This window comes from Strix aluco, chromosome W (genome assembly GCF_031877795.1).
Source record: "Strix aluco isolate bStrAlu1 chromosome W, bStrAlu1.hap1, whole genome shotgun sequence".
NCBI classification, from domain to species: Eukaryota; Metazoa; Chordata; class Aves; order Strigiformes; family Strigidae; genus Strix; species Strix aluco.
In genome coordinates this window covers 6341959-6357377 of record NC_133970.1, presented here as the reverse complement: position 1 = coordinate 6357377, position 15419 = coordinate 6341959, and the positions used below count along the sequence as shown (strand labels likewise).

Genomic DNA, 15419 nt, shown 5'->3' with positions numbered 1-15419 from the left:
GGCGTCTTCAGGGGGCTTTGGGAGGAAGGCTCGTAGTCTTTCTCACCTTGTACTTTTCCCTGGAGCATGCACAGATTCTCTTGGCCAATTTCTTGAATAACAAGAGTGTTTTTCAGCTGGTTTACTCATTCTATCTAAGAGAACCAATGAAACTTCTACCATCCGTATATGGCTATCTTTACTCATTACCGAGGCCCAACTAGTTAGAGCACACCTGTTCCTCAAGGACAAAAACATGATATTTTGCTGAACACTGCAGTTCTTGGTAGATTTTCACAGTAAACTGCTTTGTTTTGATGGAAACAGTAGTCCTTGGTAAAATTCCACAGAACAGTCTGGGCAAGCAGGATTCTTAGCAATATTCAAAAATACTATAAGTAATACTATAAGTTACTATAAGTAAGTAAATAAGTTGCTAAGCAGTTTGCTATAAGTAAATAAGTAAATAAGTCTCAAAACAAGTAATCATTTCTCTGTATCACTGGAAGCCAGTTTTAACTCTCCCCCTTGGAACAAACAGGAGCTGAAGGACGGATGAGGTAACTCCACGACCATATATGGACACGGGAAGCCTAAAGTTCAACTAGTGGACAGTGTGAGGACGACTATGTGGACCACCACAGAGGGGAGAAGACCCTCACTCTATTTTTACTACACATGCTCAGACTATGTAAATGAATTCTGAGAAGCCATTAGCATAAGACTGCCTGTTCTAGGAATTCTGATGAATATGTATGGTTTTTCTGTATATTAGTCAGAGCGTTTTGTCAGTAGGTGCAGCACTCTTGGTGGAGCGGTCCCCAGTGCTGCCCAGCACTGCTAATAAAGAATACCTGCTTAACAGTTATACTCAATTCTGACTGTTGAGTGAAACTCTTTGTTTCATTGTGACCACTGGAATGCAGAGCTTTGCCTGGGGACTCACCCCCAAAGTTCCCTGTGGGGTTGGGGAAGAGCCTAGGGGGTTGGAGTAGTCCCCTGCAGGGGTGAGAAGGGGCAGTGAGGTTTCCCCTCTCCTCTGAAAGGGCTCAAACCAATGTATTTCTTATTAAGACTAAACTGTGATGCATGAAAGTTTTGCTTGTGGTTTGTTTGTTTTTTTTTTTCAATGACTCCTCAACTGTTTTCCCTAGGCCTCTTTGTCTGTCTAGACAAAAGTAAAACACTCCCAATATAACTCACTGATATCAGACTCAAAGCCCTCAATGGGCACTTAGGCAAACAAAGATAAGGGGAACTCAAACAAAAGGACACAGAGATACAATCTAGGGAGGATGATCTCGACGATTTAGGAAGAAGACACCTGGACACCCCAAGATAGGGAGGCACTACAGAGAGACTTAGATAGATTGGATCCGTGGGCCAATGTTAACGGGATGAGTTTCAACAAGGCCAAGTGCCAGGTCCTGCACTTGGGCCACAACAACCCCATGCATCGCTACAGGCTTGGGGAGGTGTGGATGGAGAGCTGTCTGGAAGAGAAGGATCTGGGGGTTCTAAGTGACAAGCAGCTGAACATGAACCGGCAGTGTGCCCAGGTGGCCAAGAAAGCCAACAGCATCCTGGCTTGTATTAGAAATAGTGTGACCAGCAGAAGTAGGGAGGTGATAGTCCCCCTGTACTCTGCACTGGTGAGGCCACACCTTGAGTATTGTGCCCAGTTTTGGGCACCTCAATACGAGAGAGATATCGAGGTGCTGGAGCGAGGGCAGAGGAGGGCAACGAAGCTGGTGAAGGGCCTGGAGAATAAATCTTATGAGGAGCAATTGAAGGATCTGGCACTGTTTAGTTTGAGGAAGAGAAGGCTAAGGGGAGACTTCATCACTCTCTACAACTACCTGAAAGGACATTGTAGAGAGGTTGATGCTGGTCTCTTCTCACAGGTGATTAGTGACAGAACAAGAGGGAATGGCTTTAAACTGCAACAGGGGAGGTTCAGACTGGACATTAGGAAAAAATTTTTCACAGAAAGAGTGGTTAGACAGTGGAATAGGCTGCCCAGGGAGGTGGTGGAGTCACCATCCCTGGATGTGTTTAAGGGTCGTTTAGATGAGCTGTTGGGGGATATGGTGTAGGGGAGAACTTTTTTAGAGTAGGGTCGATGTTTGCACTCGATCCCAAGGGTCTTTTCCAACCTGAATGATTCTGTGATTCTGTGATTCTGTGACTTTACTTCACAGCACATGCTCTGGAAAGAGCAGACACCGTGAAGAGGAACACATACTTCTTCCCTTGACCACCGAAGACCCTCACCCTATTTTCACTACGCATGCTCGGACTATGTAAATGAATTCCAGGAACTCATTATCATAAGACACCCCTTTCCTGGAAATCTAATGAAAATGTATAGTTTGTGTGTATGTAAACTGATGTCCCTTGCTAGTTCGGAGGAGCTCTTATGGTGGAGAATCCCCAGGGCGACCCCAGCGCTGCAATAAAGAATACCTGCTGAAAATTTATATTGGATTCTGACTGTTGAGTTAATTTCTTTGTTTCAGTTCGCACCCTGGATGGGACCCTCTCTGTCCGGCTGCAGGAGCCGCTGAGACAGAGGACTCCCTGGGCACCCCTGGTACTCCTCTCCTCACCGGGCTCACTGTGGGGACAGACAGGGACCATCTTTGGAAAGATATTCTTTTAAAATTTTTTCTTGCTTGGGAGGCATGCCCTTGTAAAGGTGCCCATAAATCGTAGAAGATGTTCTACGTTGGGTGCCATACACCTGGCAATATAGTGTGGAACACTTGATCTGAAGCGTACCTTAGTCTTGGCCTGTAACCTGTACTTGGAATTTGCCCAGTGAATCACTGTGCATTGGTTTGTGGGCTGGATTCATTGTGTACTTTGACCATTGGCAACGATATTAACTCTGAGACTTGGAACTTGTATATTGTACGTATGGTGTTAAATTTGGATTTGTCAATTGTCATAATTGTCCTAGTGGTACTTGTGGTTATAAGTGTAATTCTGTGTTCTTTGTGTAAATGGTGTAAGAGAGCTCTTTGTGTAGTAATATAAGCTATATACCTCTGCTCGCCTGAAAAGCGAACAGATGTCTGTGAAAGAAACGGTTTAAAATTTTAAAGTTTAACAGCTCTTGACTTGCTTTGTATCCTGAATTTGCATGATTGTGTGTGTGAATGAGACCTACAAATAAGTACGAAGCGAGTGCGGAGTTCAGATCTGTGGTTCTGTTATCCCACGAGGGGTGTGGCCAGAGACAGCGAAGCGAAAAAACTATATGAATGTGAGTGAAAACCGTCTGAAATAATTGAATAATAGATGTCGGCCCCATACTGACGTTAAATACACTAACTGTGAGCAAATTTTAACGTGTATTGGAGAAGGATTTGGGGAACTGGGAGCGACTTTGCTTGCCCTAATTGTGGGGTTTGGATGGAATGGGGAAGTCATTTGGGAAATAGGTCTTATCCAGTATTAATAGTTTGTGAAAGTGTGTACCATATCTGTACCAACGATAAAGATGGGAAATAAACAAAGCAGTGGAATTTTGAAAAAGACCCCCCTTGGATGTATACTAACCCATTGGAAGGAAATCAGGGGACTGCCAGGGGGAAGTGTAGACAAAAGAACCCTGATTAAGTACTGTAACCAATGGTGGCCCGTATATACTTTGGATGATGTGGAAAAGTGACCGCTTAATGGCAGTTTGGAGTATAATACTATTCTGGAGTTGATGCTTTTTTGCAGAAGAGAAAAGAAATGGGATGAGGTATCTTATGTGGATATGTTTTTCACCCTCCGAAATCACCCCGAGTAGCAGTGTGCCTGTGGTGTAAACCCTGCGCCACAAGATCCAATGGTGCTGGAAAAAGAAAAGGGAAAACCCAAAATTAAAAGGTGTTGTTCGGCATGTAGCATAGGGCAGAGGTGCTTGAAGTTGAAGGAAAAACAGGATGAGGAGACGGATCTCCTCGAACCATTAAGCTGTCCCTACCTCTCCCGCCTCCTGCACTACCTCTCCCGTCACCCCCTCCCTCGGAAGTTGGAGATGGAGACATGGGTGCAGTAGGGGGGTGTGGTGGTTTGACCTTGGCTAAATGCCAGGTACCCACCAAGTCCCCTATTACCAGCCGAACTCGGATTAAAACTTAGGAGGAGTTTGGGCTAAAGATTGTGGCCCCCCTGCGGGAAGCGATAGAGCTAGAGGGATTGGCTTGGGTAAAAGTCCCGTTTACACATGCAGATTTAAATTCTTGGAAGGAAGTAGTGAGAAGGTATCGGGATGATCTGGAGGATGTAACTAATAGCTTGGAAATCAAGATCCTGATTGGGCAGATGTGAATATTTTATTGGGAACCATGACAGAATCGGAAAAACAGCTAATATTAAAGACGGCCTGAACACACGTACAGTTCCAGTTTGATGGGGGAACACTCCAGGGAACTGTTGATGATCACGTTCCCCTGATCAACCCTCACTGGGACCCTAACAGTCATAAAGGGTACAAAAAGTTGGTCTGTGTACTGGGTCTGGCTGAGCCGGAATTGGTTTTCCCCTGTAGCAGCCCTCATGGTGCTGTGTTTTATGTTGGGAGCTGGCAGGGTGTTGATAGCACACTGGTGTTGTGGCTACTGCTGAGTAGTGCTTACACAGCACCAAGGCTTTCCGACATTTTCCCACCCCACAGTGGGATGGGGTAAGCAAGATCTTGGGAGGGGACACAACCAGGACAACTGACCCAAATTGACCAAAGGGATATTCCAGACCATATGACGTCTGCTCAGTATAAAGCTGGGAGAAAGGAGGAAGGGGGTGGGGTCACCCTAGGTCCTCCGAGGCAACCACTATGCGTATTGGAGCCCTGCTTCCTCAGAAGCCCTGACATCGCCTGTTAATGAGAAGTAGAGAATAAATCTGTTTTCTTTTTTTTTGCTTCCGCGCACGGACCTTTGCTTTGCTTTGCTTATATTAAAACTGCTTTTGTTTTACCCACAAGGGCTGGGGTTTTTTTTTTCTATCTTATTTTCTTTCCCCTCTTTGCCCTGTTGAGAAGGGGGGGAAGTGATAGAGCAACTTGGTGGGTACCTGGCATTTAGCAAAGGTTAAACCACCACAGTCTGATATAGAAATTTGATTAGAACAGGAATGGCAACCGCCATCCCCAAAGCACTCAATTATTCTGTTTTGTATAATACTAAACAAGGGCCAAAAGAGACACCTAGTGATTTCCTCGAAAGGCTCCAGAATGCTATGAGGAAATATACTAAAATGGATACTGCCTCAGAGGAGGGAAGGAGAGATTTGGCTAATTTGTTTTTGGGACAGTCAACCACTGATATTCGGAGAAAGTTACAGAAACTAAAATCACCAGACGATCGGGATCCTGAGAAAGTAACAGAGGAAGCATGGAGGGTTTTCAGGAATAGGGAAGACGTAGATCGGAGCAAAGCGTCAAAAATGATGGTCACTGATACAGTGGCAGCACTAAAACAAGAAGGAATAGTGAAAAAAGAAAGTTGTGGAACAAGAAGTAGAGGAGGCAGACGCGGAGGACGGGGGGGCTCTCGAGGGACATTGGGTCAGAATCAATGTGCATGTTGCAAAAAGGAAGGACACTGGAAGAATGAGTGCCCTGAGTTGCAGGAAAAGAAAAGGGCGACAATTGTGGAGGTGGAAGAGGTGGATTGACAGAGACCTGGGGCATCTACCCTAGCGGATCCACTGGTTAAAATAAAGCTAGGGAACAGGGATAAGGAAGTTGAATTTTTAATAGATATTGGAGCCTCTTACTCTGTTTTGAACCAACGTTTAACACATATGGACAATGATTTTGTAACTGTGGTTGGAGCAACTGGCCAGACTGAAAAGGCTTTCTTCATGCAACCTATATAGTATAAATTAGGAAAACAAATAGATATACACAAGTTTCTTTATGTGCCCAGATCCCCTAAACCATTATTAGGGAGAGACCTGTTAGAGCAACTAGGAGCAAAGATTGGTTTTGGTGCCGAAGGAATTGAGTTTATAATAAAGGAAGACCAATTAATCGATTTTTTAAGTTTGTCTCCGCTACAGACTGAAAAGGAGAGCATGATACCGGCAGAAATTTTGAACCAGGTATATCCAGGATTGTGGGCTTCTGGAATACCAAGAAAGGCTAAGAATGCTGTGTGGCAGGTGCATCTGCCCAATGAAAGCAGAGCTTCTTGGCTGCTGAAGTGCAGTAGCTCCTGACTGCCTTTGTTCTCAGGGCTTCGTGGTAATTGGGGCCTTTGGCCAATGGGAGCCGCTATTGACTACAGGTCAGATTCGGCCTGGGTATAAATGGAGTCCCCTGGGGGAGCCATTTTGAGCTCGTCCCCTGGAGCTGCATGCTGCGGTCGAGGACTCTCCCCTTGGGTCAGGACGCCGCCCAAGGAAACTCCTCGAGGTGCCTTGGGTCGGGACGCTGCCCTGAGCAGGTCCTCGAGGTTGAGAGCCCTCACTTGTCAGGTGAGTGATAAAGCGTTTTGGGTTGCCGTTAAACCCTAGGGAGTGGGGCTTTGTTCTGCGTTTTGGGTTGCCGTTAAACCCTAGAAAGATGTTCTGTTCTCCTCTCACAGACATTTGAACCTGTAATTTATGAAGAGCTAGTTAACTGTGTTAATAATTATTTTTTTTATTTTTGGTGGTTGGTTGCTCATTTGGGAGCCTCTGTAACATGCTGTAAAAGGAACAAGCTTTTAGAAAATTCTTTTCTCTTAGAATATTATTAATAGCAGGAATAATTAATAAATAGATATTGGTTTATAGGTTTAATTAATAGAGCACAGGTGCTCTAGGAACAATACTGACAGTTCAATGCATATACTGCTCATTTGTCCCCTGTACAGGCCTCATCATGGCTGGCATAATTCAAGCTGAATTACTAAAAATTAATCTTAGGTATTAAGTTTTAGACATAACAAAAGATAAGAAATAAGTGATTAACTTGGGGTAAGCAATTTAGAAAGGCTAGGTAATGAAAAACTAGACATAGATTAAGTATATGTTAAACAGAGCATTTTGAGTCTTTTTCAGAAGTCTAAAAGTGAATTATGATGAAGATTGTTCAGAAGATAAGTAACCATGATGACTGAAGACTGCATCAGTGAGCAGTGTCATCAGAAGAAGAATTGGAATGGAACGATGGGAACTAGGTGAAATTGTGGAATATAATGGACTTTTGAAATTGATGATAAATTGAGAGCTGAAAGTACCTGGGAAATCACCAAAGACTCTTTGTATTGCATGTTATGTAGAATCATATATATAGAGGGTGCTTTTTGTTAACCAGGACCACTCACCGAGGTGATGGCTCAACTCTGAGTTGTTAATAAAGCAAGCCTAGAGGTACCTGCAGTCTGGTGAAATCCTTTAACAAATGCCAAATTAATAGAAATCAAATTAAAACCAGGAGCTGCTCTGGTGAAGATTAAACAGTATCCTTTGCATGCAGAAGACCAGATAGGGGTAAAAGAAATCATTAATAAATTTTTTGAATTCAGACTGTTAATTGAATGTGAATCAGAGTATAATACCCCTATCTTACCTGTAAAGAAATCTGATGGCAAGAGCTATAGATTAGTTCAGGATTTAAGGGCATAAACAAAATTGTAGAAGACCTACATCCTGTGGTGGCAAATCCTTATACTTTGTTAACTAAATTAAAAGGAGATCAAGTATGGTTTACTGTACTGGATCTAAAGGATGCCTTTTTCTGCCTGGCCTTAGCAAAAGAAAGCCAGAAGATATTTGCTTTTGAGTGGGAAAACCCTGATACAGGGTGAAAAACCCAGTTAACTTGGACAGTGTTACCACAAGGTTTTAAAAACAGTCCCACTATCTTTGGGAATCAATTGGCCCAGGAACTTGGAACCTGGACCCCTCCCTCACTAGAAAGAACTTTACTACAATATGTAGATGACCTTTTAATAGCTACAAGGACGAAGGAAGATTGTGTACTGTCAGTTTGCTTAATTTTCTGGGACTTTGTGGATATCGAGTCTCTCAACAGAAAGCTCAATTGGTCCAGCAGCAAGTGACCTTTTTAGGATTCAAGATTTCAAAAGAACAATGAGAACTAGAATTGTCGCAGTTGAGACGGACACGACAAACATCAGATTGTGTGAAAGCGACCAAAATGGCTGCAAAAGCCCCTTTATTGTTCTAACAAGCTTTTTTATAACCTTCTTCAAAGTAGGTGTTCATACAGGATTGGTTTACTTTAGTAACTAACAGTTCACGATTGGGTGATAGTTTCTCGCCTGAATCGTCAGGACAGTTCTTCTTATCTTAGTTCTCTAATCTTGTTTCCATGGCACTTCTCGGGACTTTCTGGCCTCTCATGGATACACTGGAATGTCTTCAAGGTTAAATTCTTCTTCAGTTAGACTAGAGGCAGACCCGCTGCCTCCCCCGACAATTCCCCCTTTTTGTATTTGTGATAGAAATATTGCAGAAACAGTCTTCTGCAGGGCCCTTTGCAGAAGACTGACAAGACATGGCAACATCAAAAGCACAGTCACAATTACCAAGATCATGACCCCCACAGTTTTGACCAGAGATATCAACCATCCAGAAAGTCCCCAACCTTTAAACATCCTTGTTAACCAATCTAATCCATCTTCTTCTGTTAAATGTTTGACACCATCCTTTAGCTGCTGTATGCTTTTGAAAATAGATTCTGAGTGGTCAGACAAATTCATGCAACACATTCCTTCAAAATCTTCACATCCATGTCCCTGTGTTAAAAGCAAAAAGTCAATAGCAGCTCCATTCTGTAAAGTAGCATGTCTAACACTATCAACATCAGTTAAAAGGCCACTTAAAGCTAAAGAGGAGCATTAGTTTGTTTGCTAAGCAAACACCCTAACTTTGTTAGTTTTTTCAATGCAGAGTTACCCAGACATTCTGTTCGGGTTGTGGAACTACCCATCCTTCACCCTGATGCAGGTTCTAGCACAGGCCGAACACACCGAGCAGGAACCCAGCGAGGGCCGGCATCTGTAGAGACACAAGCATAACCCCTGCCCCAGGTTAATAATTCACATGGTCCACTCCACTGGCCAGTAATTAGATCTCTAACATGCACTTTGATGTCTTTTTGCAAATCCTGTTTTGAAAAAAGAGAAGAGAAATGCTGAAAAAGAGGAGGTAAAGAAGAATTATCCCCGTAATGGAGAAAGTTAAGAACATAAACTGCTTTATCTAAACATGCCTGTGGTGGTTCCCCAATCATTCCCCCTTTTTGTTTTTGAAGCTGCCGCTTCAACGTACTATGTGCACGCTCAACGCTTGTCCTGTTGGGGAATGGGGAATTCCTGTAACATGAGTAACACCCCACAAATTAAAAAATGTTTGAACCTTCTGTGAAATGTATGCTGGGCCATTGTCCGTTTTTATTTGGTGTGGTACCCCAAGCATAGAGAAAGCCTTTTGGAAGTGTCGAACTACATCTTTTCCTGTCTCCCCGTTATGTGCTGTTGCTACTAAGGCATGAGAATAAGTATCAATGGAAACATGAACATACTTCTGTCGGCCAAATTCATTTATGTGAGTAACATCACTTTGCCAAATCTGTAAAGCCTGCATACTTCTGGGGTTAGTACCAAAATATACTGGTGTGTGAGTTCCTTGGCAGTCAGGGCAGGCGGCTACAATAGACCGAGCTTCCGCATGAGACAAGCCGAACTGCCGTCGTAAAGCTCGATATCCTTGGTGAAAAAATTGATGTGATAATACAGCTTGTTGCTTTATGTTAGGAACAGTATTAAGAGCCATAGCGGAAACAAGAGCATCCGCTCTGGCATTACCTTCTGTATAAAATCCTGGTAAAGTGGTATGACTACGGATGTGCATGATAAAATAAGGTTCTGTCCGTAGTTGAATACTTTTCCAGAGTTCTAAAAGTACATCAAATAATAATTGATTGTCTGACATGGTCAAAACCACTTTGTCTAGTCTAGAAACTAAGTTAGCTACATACGCTGAGTCAGTTACAATATTTACAGGAACAGAAAAAATAGAAAAAACAACAGCCATTGCACGTAGCTCTACTACTTGTGGAGAACCATTTTGATATACTACTTTGTTGTTCCAGTTGTTGTTTTCATACCATACTACTGCTGCTTTACCTGTTTTTCCTGAGCCATCTGTAAAAACAGTAGGGCCGTTCACTGGTTCTGGGCGGCTTAAATTTTTTTTGACCAAATCGTATTTCTCGAGCAAATTTCAGTAGCGGGTGTGACGGCAGGTGATATGACACCTGTCCCTGAAAACCCGCCATGGCTGCCTGTAGTTCATAATTATTTGCCAAGCACCATTCAAAATACCAGTTTTGAACAGGTAAAACAATCGTAGTTGGGTCACGCCCTGTTAGTTCTGTACATCGTTTTCTGGCTTTTATGATTACATCAGCAATAAGCTCAAACAGTCCAGGAGCAGTTTTTCATGGTCGGAATGACAGAAACATCCATTCTAGAATGTGCAATGGGTCATCCCACTCAGAATTCCACTGCACCAAAGCACCAAATGGTACAGTTTTGTCAATTAGTACAAAGAGTTGCACCAATTGAGACAGATCTATTCGAGAAACAAATTTCTCATGTATAGATCGTTCCACCATGTGAATTACCTTTATTGCTTCCTCAGTTAATACTCTGGGTTCTGTTGGATCATTGGAATTTTTTAATAATTCCAATAAAGGTTGCAGTTGTGAATTGGTCAGTCCGACATAGGGTCTAATCCAATTCAGAGATCCCATTAACTTCTGTACATCATTAAGGGTTTTAACTTCAAGGTTAAGTTTCACAGGTTGAGGCATTACCTGCCTAGCTGTGACTGTTAGTCCTAAATACTTCCAGGGTTCTACTTTCTGCACCTTTTCGGGGGCAATAACTAATCCATAGTGTTGTAATGAATTTCTAGTCACATTCTCCATGTCATTCAACTGCTCCTTGTTGTTTGACGCTAACAGGATGTCATCCATGTAATGGTAACAATAACTGGTAGGGAATCTTTCCCTTACAGGTGACAAAGCTTGTGCCACAAACCATTGACAAATCGTCGGCGAATTTTTCATGCCCTGCGGCAGAACTTTCCATTGATATCTTTTTGCAGGTTCTGCATGATTGACAGAAGGCACAGAGAATGCAAATTTTTCTCTGTCTTGACAAGCTAATGGTATTGTAAAAAAACAGTCCTTGAGATCCATGACAATGATTTCCCAATCTTGAGGGATCATGGCCGGTGAAGGCATGCCTGGTTGTAGAGCCCCCATCGTGGCCATGACAGCATTGATCTGCCGCAGGTCATGCAAAAATCGCCATTTTCCTGATTTCTTTTTTATCACAAACACTGGAGTATTCCAGGGGCTCTGAGAGGGTTCAATGTGTCCAGCAGCTAGCTGTTCTGCCACCAATTCTTGCAGGGCCTTTAATTTCTCCATTGGTAGGGGCCACTGATCCACCCACACAGGGTTATTCGTTAACCAAGTTAAAACAAGCGTGGGTTGCCTAACACCCTGCAGCACAGTGGCCCCCGTTAAAAATCCGTAGTAATCTTCACCCCCCACTGTGACAAGCAATCTCTCCCCCATAGATTGAGGGGAGCTGCTGTCACATATGGTTTAACGACTGCTTGTTGGCCCTCAGGATTGGTGATCAGAATTGCCGTAGCTGCTGTTCTTGCTCGTGCGGAGCCTCCCAGCCCCACTACCCCTGTGTCTGCCACCACTGTGGGCCCATTAATTGGCCAATTAATATGATAGATAATAGTTACGTCCGCTCCAGTGTCCAGCAGTCCACAGACTGTAGTAGAAGGAGGACAACTGTGTCGATTGTAGATGATGCACTTCATGGACGGACGATGTGGCTCAATGGGTTGTGACCAAAAAGTCATCAGCGCCCCAGTCGATCCAAAGCTGCTATCCTCACGGAGGCGCTGCTCTGCTTTTGGAACACAACTCAAAAAGGGAACAAGTTGAGCAAGACGAGTACCTTTTGGAATCGTAACAGGTGGATAAAGGGTCGAAACTAATGCACAAATTTGACCCGTAAAGTCAGCATCAATGACTCCCACATGCACGATTAATCCGTTTAAGGTGCTACTTGATCTTCCTATAAGTAACGCACTCAGTCCTCGTCCTATGGGACCCCTCGCCTCAAGAGGGACCTTAACAATGTCTTTTGTAACTATAGTTATTGTGTCGGCGGTGGATACATCCAACCCTGCTGAGCCAGTTGTTGCGGCTGATAGCTGCTCACAGAGGGGATTTGACCTGCTGTCTGGAGGGGATTTGATGTCCTCGCACGCCCTCTCGCGCTCCTCTTGTGGTTTCCCTGTATCGGTTGCCCGTTAGCATGAAACTTGGAACGACATTGTTTCGCGAAATGTCCCAATTTCCCACATTTATTGCAATTAGTTCCTGGTGGGACAGTCATGGGCTGCTTGCCTGCTGACCTTCTGTTCGGGCAATTTACTTTCATATGACCGTCTTTACCACATCCAAAGCATTTTCCTGTATTTCGCATGTTCATGGCAGTAGCTAAAGCCGCCATTTTATGTTCCACTGTACCAACCTTTGAACATGCGGCCACCATGTCAGGAATAGAAGGATCTCCTGGTAAAGACTGTATTATCTTTTGGCAGTCCTCATTAGCATTACCCTTTGCTAGCTGTTTGCACAACATTTGTCTTAACGTTTCATCTTCTACCTGTTTCTCCAATGCAGCAGATATTTTTTCTACAAATTGCAAAAAGGGTTCTTTAGGACCTAGCCGGATAGCAATATACTTCTGTTTTGGAGCTGACATTTCCATGGTTCGCTTTAATGCTGTAATCCCTATGTGTTGTGCCTGTTCAAGGACAATCGGAGGCCACGTAGCTTGCAGCTGAGGGTTACTAAATGGTCCCTCGCCAAGCAAGGCGTCTTCTCCGAGTCCTAACCTCGGATCGTCTTGTGGCAGTCGAGCATTATTTTGTGCAGCTGCTCGTGCCATCTGCCTCCAAGTAGATTGAAACACTTGTAATTGTACTGGCTGAAACAGCACTTGTGCGAGATGTGTAACATCATATGGACACAACAAATCTGTGCTAATTATTCGAATAAGTTGCATGACCTCAGGAGAATTGATTCCGAATTTCTGTGCTTTATTCTGCAAATCCTGCACCACCTTCCAACTGATCGGATTGTGCTCATCATGCTCATTTGTGCCTGCAACAGCTTTATAAACAGGGAATGCACCATAAGCCTCTGCTGCTATATCTACAGGCTTTGGACATGCCGGGGTTGGAGAGTATGGGCTGAGGCATTCAACCAGATCCCAGTTGCCAGCCTCAGCAGCATACTTTCTAACTCCCTCCCAAAATCAATCAGGGGACCTTGGAATTACAGTTACTGTGGATGGAGGGAGAGTCCATGGCTGGGCTTTCTTCACCATGGGTTTATCTGTGATATGTAGAGTTTGTAAAGCCGTGGTTAAAGCTTCTTCTCCCTCACTTTCATTTTCGCTCTCGCTCTCTGGTTCTGTGTTACCTGCCCTATTTTCCTCCTCGGGGGGGGCTGATGGAATCACCCCTTCTGCTGCTGCGCCGCTAGGGGCCGCCGCTGCACCACTAGGTGGGGGGGGCTCCTCATCGCCCCGCAAAATATTTAATGGTGGAGGAGGAGGAGGTGGGCGAGGGCGCGATCTGCTTTTGCCCGTGAGGGGTTTCCTGCCTGCTATTCCTGAGGCTGAGGTATCCACTGCCTTTGTCCCTTTGCCACAGTCCTCCCCGTCATTGTCTTCAGGTCGAATGTCTGTTAGTTTCCCATCAGAGGCCTCACGCTCTATCTTCCATTCCTTTAAGGTTTCACTCAATAAGCGCCATGTGGTTGCCAACTCACATGCCTCTTTTTGTCCTTTAGAGACCTCATCCAATATTTTCAATCCTACTGCTTGCCATGCACTCACACTGAATGCAGTAACTGTTGTGGCTTCAAAGCCTTGCATCTTACTCCATAGCAAAATCTTTTTCAGGCTTTGTTCTGAGGTTTTAACCCCCTTTCTTTTTAATAGGGCTTTCCAGGTAGACAAAATTGTCTCCTCTTCCTTTGTTAATGACTGCCCCATAATTACAGTCCCGTTCCCGGTGGCTCACCTTTTTAGGTGTCGAAATTCAGGTCCGGACCAGGCAGATTCCCTCTGCTCTCAGCTACACCGGGCTCCGTCTCCGCGGCTCTTCCCGCCGCCGTTATACTTCTCCTTTAAATGACCACTTCGCTCTAATCACGTTGCTCTAATCAATCACGTCGCTCTAATTTATCACACCGGGGTCACCATTTGTCGCAGTTGAGACGGACACGACAAACATCAGATTGTGTGAAAGCGACCAAAATGGCTGCAAAAGCCCCTTTATTGTTCTAACAAGCTTTTTTATAACCTTCTTCAAAGTAGGTGTTCATACAGGATTGGTTTACTTTAGTAACTAACAGTTCACGATTGGGTGATAGTTTCTCGCCTGAATCGTCAGGACAGTTCTTCTTATCTTAGTTCTCTAATCTTGTTTCCATGGCACTTCTCGGGACTTTCTGGCCTCTCATGGATACACTGGAATGTCTTCAAGGTTAAATTCTTCTTCAGTTAGACTAGAGGCAGACCCGCTGCCTCCCCCGACATAGAATCGGAGAGGAAGGAGGCCATCTGTCGCACACCTGAACCCAAGATGGTAAAAGAACTCCGAACTTTCCTTGGGATGACAGGTTGGTGCCGATTGTGGATAAATAATTTTGGACTTTTGGTAAAGCCATTGTATTCCTTGCTAAAGGAAGTCCCATCAAGATTAATGTGGACCAGAGAGGCTAGAAAGACATTTGAACAATTAAAGAAGGAATTGATGAGAGCTCCTGCCTTGGGCCTCCTGATGTTTCTAAACCCTTTTGGTTGTTTTCCCATGAGAGACAAGGCATAGCACTGGGAGTGCTGGCCCAACAGCTGGGACCCTATAAGCGGGCAGTTGCTTACTTTTCTAAGCAATTGCATGAAGTGAGCAAAGGATGGCCCGGATGTTTGAGAGCAGTTGCAGCAGCTGTTCTCAACATTCAAGAAGCCCAAAAGTTTACTATGGGCCAAAAGATGATGGTATTGGTGTCCCATACTGTCTCGGCTGTCCTGGAACAAAAGGGAGGTGAAGTGCTAAGGCTTAGACAATAAGCCCAAGCCAGAGTTGACCTATAGATGAATCCTGTACATTTTATAACTGATAACCATTGTGCTAATAGGTATTATACTAATTTATAGCAAACCAACTATTCTGATGTAAAAGGTGGGAATACTGAAGCCTGAGCAACAGGCCCTGAACTGAAACTGCTAACTCCGTATGTAGTCATTAGTGAAATATGCATAGAAGATGTAGCTTAAACATCATAAAACATGTCTATCCTGAATGTATCCTTA

At 44.0% G+C, this 15419-nt stretch overlaps 1 long non-coding RNA gene across 2 annotated transcripts; it reads right to left on the bottom strand.

The window, feature by feature from the left end:
* Positions 1–8106: 8106 nt before the first annotated feature.
* Positions 8107–14635, bottom strand: LOC141917824 (uncharacterized). 2 transcript variants are annotated; one of them, XR_012621477.1, is made up of 3 exons: positions 14125–14635; positions 8887–8988; positions 8107–8726 (listed from the first exon to the last, which is right to left on the bottom strand). It is a non-coding gene; the product is annotated as an uncharacterized LOC141917824 (long non-coding RNA). The 2 variants fall into 2 exon arrangements; XR_012621476.1 differs by having other exon boundaries at positions 8107–8988.
* Positions 14636–15419: the final 784 nt, after the last annotated feature.